Genomic DNA, 7948 nt, shown 5'->3' with positions numbered 1-7948 from the left:
TTGTTTTTCTATGTAAACATCAAAAAGGAGCAGAAAGGAAAGACAATGGAAAATGTTTCAAGGGAGGAAAACATAGACCAAAATGGAAAATAGAAAAACAAATAACAAAGGCAAAAGCACAGGAGCACTGACAGGAAGAAGAAAGCAGAGCAAACATTGAAGACACTCAAAGGGAGAGAAAGACAGGAAAAGAGGACTAATAAAAAGTGAAAGTAACTCTTGTCAGAAGAGGGGAGAGTTTCGCAAATCCAGTTAAAGGTAAGATTGCCGAATATTTAGTGTAAGGGGCCCCATGTCTGTGTTCGCCTTGGGCCCCCAAATCGCTAAATCCACCACTGGTTGGTGATGAGTTTCCTTTGTGTTCCTCTGCCCCAGCACATGCTAAGATCATGTGAAAGAAGCCCCAGATGATTAGAAATGTTAAATCAGGCAACTCAATTTGCAGGTTTTAAATTAACTGTGAAATAGTGTTGAGCTGGACACCTTCGAACAGATCAGCGGTTTATAATCTTCACATCAAAATTGTGAATTTTGCAGAAACATGTCAAAGCATTGTGGTATTATCTTTAGGATCCAAACAATCTTCTCACATCTGACATAATTTACTCTAATCTCCATCCAAACTCTAAAGGTTAAAACCCTTGCATGTGTTTTCGAAGCCTAAAACTTTCTCTGTAATTTGTTAGCGTGACATGTTCCAAATGTATTCTTCCAGTGTGGCTTTGTGGACTTGTTTAATGTGGCCAAAGCAGCTTAACAGCTGTCATCAGTTCCACAGGCCTCCCTCCCCACCTCATCATTATTGAGTGTAGTGCAGTGAACCCACCCACAGAAACCTAACCAGCCAAGCACAGAGCCACATCTTTACTGTCGGGTGTTTTAAGGTGAAGTCAACAGGAAATAAGTGGCATAGAGTTCCCTGAGTAGCCACTCACTTGGAATTTTGCTGATAAAATGCAAATATTCAAGTGTTACCCACTGATCTGTTGCTTTGATTGAGATGCTTTCATCATCTAGGGTGAAATAGATGTTTTCATGTGTCAAATTAATAAAACTCAATCCAGATTTTTATAGGTTTGATGCATCATTAGCTCTGCTGGTTGGAAATAGACATTTTAGTATTAATATAGAGAATGAAAAGGAGCACACTACCCTCTACTGGTGCTAAATGATCAAAATTAAGTATTTATTGTGGACATTTTTTTATTTAAGTGTTTTTATGAAAACATTTCAATTCAATTAAATTCAAATTCAATTCAAAAATACTTTATTAATCCCAGAGGGAAACTGATTGCTGTAGTAGCTCTGAATAATAATAATAATTACGTTGTCAAAGAGTTGTTGTATATTACAATGGCTGTTGGCAGGAAGGATCTCCAGCAGCGGTCAGTGTTGAGGCGAAACTGAAGAAGCCTCTGACTGAAGACACTGTTCGGTTGTCGGACAGTCTTGTGAAGAGAATGCTCAGGGTTGTCCATCATTTTCTTGATTCTCTGGAGAATCCTTCTTTGCATTATCTCCTCCAGTGGTTCCACAGGCATCCCCAGAACAGAACCAGCCTTTTTTATTAGGCTGTTGAGCCTTTTCAGGTCCCTGCTTCTGATGCTACTTCCCCAACAGACGATGGCTGAAGAGATTACACTCTCAACAACAGACTTGTAGAAGATCTGCAGCATCTTGCTACAGACATTGAAGGACCTAAGTGTCCTCAAGAAGTGCAGTCTGCTGTGTCCCTTCTTGTAAACGGCTTCGCTGTTCTTTCTCCAGTCCAGTCTGTTGTCCAGGTAAACTCCAAGGTATTTGTATTCCTCAACCACCTCCACTTCTTCTCCCATGATGGAACCAGTGTTTGACTCCTCCCTGTTTCTTCTGAAGTCTAAAATCATCTCCTTTGTTTTGTTCACGTTCAAGATAAGAAGATTATTTCCACACCATGCCACAAAGCGCTCCATCAGCTCTCTGTACTCAGCTTCCTGTCCATCTCTTGATACACCCGACAACTGCAGAGTCATCTGAGTATTTCTGTAGATGACAGGTCTCTGATTTGTACTGGAAGTCTGAGGTGTACAGGGTGAAAAGGAATGGTGAGAGTACAGTCCCCTGTGGTGCTCCAATGTTACTGATCGCCTGGTTTGATGTGCAGTTCTTCAGCCTCACAAACTGTGGTCTGTTTGTCAGGTAGTCATTAATCCAGGCGATAGTTGAGGCCCCCACCTGTGTCTTCTGGAGTTTCTGGCAAAGTACATCAGGCTGGATTGTGTTAAATGCACTGGAGAAATCAAAGAACATGACCCTCACAGTGCTGTCTGCTTGGTCCAGATGACAGTGGATTGGTTGAAGCAGCTGGATGATGGCATCTTCAATTCCAACTCCATAGCGATAAGCTAACTGCGGCGGGTCCTGATGTGTCCTAGTTTGCGTATTCAGCAGGAGTCTCTCCAGGACCTTCATGATGTAGGTTGTCAGGAAAACCGGTCTGTAGTCATCATTGACTGATGGGCGAGTTTTCTTTGGAACTGGAGCAAGGCAGGATGTCTTCCACAGGACTGGAACCTTCTCCTGGGCCAGGCTGAGGTTGAAGAGGTGCTGCAGAATCCCACAGAGCTGCTCTGTGGGAGCTGCTGAGCATCTCGTGATTTTTATCTTGAGAGGCACTATAGAAATGATATTTTCTTCTTCTGCACAGGCCTTCAGTACCCTGGGGCTGACACCATCTGGACCTGCAGCTTTGTTCCTGTTCAGTCTCTCCAGCTGCCTCTTCACCTGACTTCTAGAGACAGATAGGTGGGAGGGGGAGGTAAATGGGGCAGCAGCATCTCCTGACTTGGTTGAAGACAGATTTATAGAACCAGAAGAGTCCATGACTGCGTTAGAGGACAAAGGAACTGGCGTGTGACAGGAAAATGTTGGATCAGAGGAGGATGGGATGTCTGATTGGCTGGGGACAGGCGAGGAGGATGCTGGGTTTGTTCCTGATCTGAACCTATTGAAGAACTTGTTCAGTTCATTGGCTGTGTCCAGGCTGCCATCTGTGCAATCCTCCCCCTGCTTGAAGCCTGTGATCTTCTTCATCCCTGACCAGACATTGCTGATATCGTTCCTCTGTAGTTTGTTCTCCAGCTTCTTCCTGTATGCCATCTTGCTGTCTCTGATCTTGATCTTCAGTTGCTTCTGTATACTCCTCAATAATTCCCTGTCTCCCTCCTTGAAGGCTCTTTTTTTCTCATTTAGCAGATTCTTCAGTTCACTGGTGATCCAGGGTTTGTTATTAGCGAAGCATCTCACTGTTCTGGTGGGTGTGATGTTGTCCACACAGAAGTTTATATAGTCAGTGACACATCCAGTCATGGCATTGATGTCCTCTTCATATCCTTGGCAGAGAGTCATCCAATTTGTGGTCTCAAAACAACCCTGCAGGGCTTCTTCAGCATCCCGTGACCATTTTCTCACAGTTCTTCTTGTCACAGGTTGCCTCTGAACAAGTGGTTCGTATTCTGAGCAGAGAAAAACAAGATTGCAATCTGATTGTCCCAGAGGAGGTCTTGTTTTGGACAAGTATGCATTCTTTTACATTTGCATAACACAAATCCAATGTCTTGTTTTCTCTGGTGGAGCAGCTGACAAACTGTTGAAATGTTGGAAGTATAGCAGGGAGCGAGGCATGATTAAAACGGTTGCCAAGACAACACTGGTGAACTCTCTTGGCAAATAATATGGGAGACAACTTACTGCCAAGAGTTCAACATTTGGGCTGCAGAGATGACATTTCACTGAAACATGACTTGGATGGCACCATCTTTTGTTGACAAGCACTGCCACTCCACCTCCTTTTCTTTTCCCGCTCCTCTTCAGATCTCTGTCTGCTCGTACAGTCAGGAATCTTGGCAGAGAGACGCTGGAATCAGGGATATGGTCCTGCAGCCACATCTCAGTGAAACACATAACACTGCACTGCCGAAACTCTGGCTGAGTCCTTGAAAGGGCTCGGAGTTCCTCCATCTTGTTGGTCAGTGATCTCACATTGCCCTTTGGTTTTCAGTCTGGTTCGAGGAACAGCCAGGAGGTTTTCAGATGTGGATCTGAGGATCCGTGAGGTGGTGTGTGGGGATAAAAGCTCAGATAGGTAGCTTGGAGCCTAGTTGTTAAGAGCTCTATAGGTCAGGACTAAAACTTTAAACTGAATTCTATATTCTACCGGGAGCCAGTGGAGGGACTGTAAAACTGGGGTGATGTGAGCTCGTCTGCTGGATTTGGTTAGGAGTCTGGCTGCTGCATTTTGGATGGCTTGAAGGCGTGAGAGGGAGGTTTTGCTGAGACCAGTAAAAAGAGTGTTACAGTAGTCTAAGCATGATGACACAAAGGCATAGATTATTTTTTCCAGATCTGCAGTAGAAACCAGTTTACGGACTTTTGAAATGTTTCTCAGTTGAAAGAAACAAGAGCGGGAGATGGTTTTGACGTGTGAGTCTAAACTTAAAGCTGGATCAAAAATAACTCCCAGGTTTCTAATGTTGGCCTTGGCTGATGGGCAAAAAGAGGCAATTTCTTGTTCGATTTTTGGCTGAAGTTCCGGGGGGGCAGCGATCAGGGTCTCTGTCTTGTTAGCATTGAGGACAAGAAAGTTGCTGGACAGCCAGTTACTGATCTGTGTCAGGCAGAGTACAAGTGTGGCCATGCCTGTCCAACTGGTGTGGCATAAAGGACATATAGAGCTGAATATCATCAGCGTAGATGTGGTAGGAGATGTCTGGGAAAGATTGAATGATGCCAGCTAGGGGAAGAATATAGAATGCGAATAGTAGAGGCCCTAGAACTGAACCTTGTGAGACCCTGCATGTTAGAGTGGCAGTGTCTGAGGAGAAGGTTTCTGACTTCACTGTGAATGTTCCGTTAGTGAGATAGGAAGAGAGCCAGTCTAGAGCAGAACCTGAAATCCCAGCCAGGGCCTTTAACCTGTTTAGTAGAACGTTGTGGTCTACAGTGTCAAAAGCTGCACTGAGGTCAAGCAGGACCATGACAGAGCATTTCCCTGCATCAGCAGCCATCAGGAGGTCATTATGCACCCTTACTAGAGCAGTCTCAGTTGAGTGCTGCTTCAGAAAGCCAGACTGAAAGGGGTCAGAGATCTTTGACTTAGAAAACCAGGATCTGAGTTGGGTTTCAACAACCTTCTCAAGTACTTTGCTGATGAAAGGTAGCTTAGAAATGGGCCTAAAGTTACTGGTAGAGCTGGCGTCAAGGTTGGGTTTCTTTAAGAGAGGGGTCACTACTGCATTTTTAAAAGTAAGATGGAACACAGCCTTGGCTCAGTGAGCTGTTGATTATAGTCAACAGATGGACTGATAGAGGCAAGGGACCCGACTAAAACAGAGGGAGTTAAGATATCTGAAGAGCATGATGAGAGCTTCATCTGACTGATTATTGAGGTTAAGTCATTTAGTGTAATTGGGGAGAAGGAGGTGAAAGACTCGGAGCACTGGGGGGCCTTCCCTCCTGAGGGGGCGAGGGCTGGTGGAATGCTGGATCTCAGATTCAGCACCTTGTTTGCAAAAAAGTGGAGAAATCTGTTACAGTCATCAGCTGAAGATAGCTGAGCCTGCTGCGGAGAAGACACGATGCTGGAGATGGTATCAAACAAAACCTTAGGATTATTCTTATTTTGGCATATGAGGTTGCTGAAGAAAGAAGACCTGGCATTTTCTACAGCTTCGTTGTATGATTCGAGAAGTTCTTTAAAATATTCGCGATGAACAACCAGACCTGTCCTCTTCCACTGTCGTTCCGCTTTTCTATAGGAGCGTCTAAGTTCAAGAATCTGGTTGTTCGGCCAGGGTGAACTGGAGGGACTGGAACTGCGGCTGGTTTTGTAAGGGGCGACCTGATCTAGAATTTTGAGGCAGTGATCATTAAATGAGTTGGTAAGGAGCTCTACGTCATCAGAGGAAGGAGGTACAAAGTCAAAGAGGGAGGAGAAATTTAAAATGGTAGAACTGTTGATAATATGTCGTTGCTTAGCAGAGACTGGTAAAAGAGATTCAGAATTTAGGTTAATATGAAAGGAAACTGACTTATGGTCACTGAACACAACATCATTTATCTGCAGCTTATCAATAAGAAGTCCGTAGGAAAAGACCAGATCCAGGGTGTGGCCTGCTCTGTGAGTGGGACCAGACACGTGTTGAGTGAAGTTAAAAGAGTTCATAATGTTTAGGAACTCCCTAGTGGAGCTGTTAGATAGATCCTCAGTGTGGATGTTGAAATCTCCAACTATGATTATCCTGTCTAGTTTAATAGTTCAAGATAGGAGATCCTGAGAGTCAGACAGGAAGGATGAAGTAGATCCAGGTGGGCGATAGACCAGAATTCCATAAACTGGTTGAACTCGACCAATTTTAATCATGATCATCTCGAATGAGCTGTAGGAGTTTGAGGATATAATTTGGCATGAAAAATGTTTCTTAAAGATAACAGCTGTTCCTCCACCGCGGCCTGTGGTTCGTGGAGCAGAGAAGAAAGAGCAGTCTTGAGGACAGAGCTCACGGAGATGAGTGACGTCATTTTCGCGCTGCCACGACTCAGAAATCCACAAAAAGTTTAATTTTTTGGTCCGGAACAGATCGTTGAGGATGTGAGACTTGCGCGCGTTAATCAACATCATTTTCGCGGAGGAATCTGGCGATGTGTGTGCCGCGGGCTCGTTAATGGCGGGCGGCTGGCGGGCTAAGCTACGTAGCGACTCCAGGCTACGCCCGCGGAGGTTCTTTGTCTCCCACGCCTTCAGGTAGCGTCCCGCATCAGGGGCTCCATTTAGCAGCAAGATCAACCCAACTCCGTTAAGTTTCTGTTGGATCCGCCACAACACAGCCGCGGAGCAGCAATCAGGCAGAGCTTCGCCTCTCCGGATCTTTCGAAGCTGAACGAAGAAGCCGGCTCTCTTCCCCCGTTTCCTCTTCCATGGCCTCCGGGGAAGCGGCAGGCCCACAGGTAACAGAGGGCCGAGATCTGGGTTAACGCCAGGTTCCAGAGGCGGTGGGAAAGCCGGTCCGGTATCGGAGTTCTGGAGGTTGATCATCGCGGACCTGATCGACAACAGTAAGTCTCGATCATATGTTAGCAGGGACTCCGCACCAGATAGAGAAAAAACAATAAAAAACAACAAGTAACCAAAACAGATCAGGAGCCTAGCAGACGCACAGCCACTCATGGGCGCCATCTTGCTGAGCAAGACATGGTCTTGTGTAGACATGGTCAACATTTATTGCTTTAATGCTGAGTTTTACATGCAACATGAATAGGCCATACAAAAAAAACATACACCAGCACAATTACAGAACAGAATATAGAATTTAAAAAATGACATATTTTCACCTGAGTGCTCCTTAACTTGATTTTTTGAGCGCTGAAAAAAGCTGAAGGCCAGTTCTGGTATTTAAAGTGACTATGTGTTTTCCATGGCGATAGGGGGCAGTACATACCTAAATCACTGCAAGCAAGCGGTATTTTTGTGTTGGAGTAAGACCTTATTTACAGATGGCCGTTAAGGTCAAACATACCTGGGAGCACAACCTCCAGCAAAATGACAAGCACATCAGACTTCCTTTCATCACTGGCAATGAGTGAAGAGGTAAAAGTTCAAAACATTATTGAATGACAAATATTTTTTTTACCATTTGCTACAAATCGATGAAAGCATTTTGTGTTCATGAGCTTCCGTAGAAGGAAACATGGTGTCTAATATGGTGTGGACCAGAGACTTAAGCCCCATTCCCATCTGTACCGGGTCGGCCCGGGCCGGGTAGCCCCAGTCGGCCCCAGTCTGGCCCGGTTGTTTCCACACATCCTTGTCTTAAGCCCATGTGGGCTGATTCTACCCACCAATCAGAGGCTTGCTCTAATGGAAGGTGTGAATGGGCTGACTCTACCCACCAATCAGAGGCTTGCTCTAATG

The sequence above is a fragment of the Nothobranchius furzeri genome, chromosome 12 (assembly GCF_043380555.1).
Source record: "Nothobranchius furzeri strain GRZ-AD chromosome 12, NfurGRZ-RIMD1, whole genome shotgun sequence".
Lineage (NCBI taxonomy): Eukaryota > Metazoa > Chordata > Actinopteri > Cyprinodontiformes > Nothobranchiidae > Nothobranchius > Nothobranchius furzeri.
The sequence above is the reverse complement of the archived record's forward strand: the minus strand, read 5'-3'. Positions refer to the sequence as shown.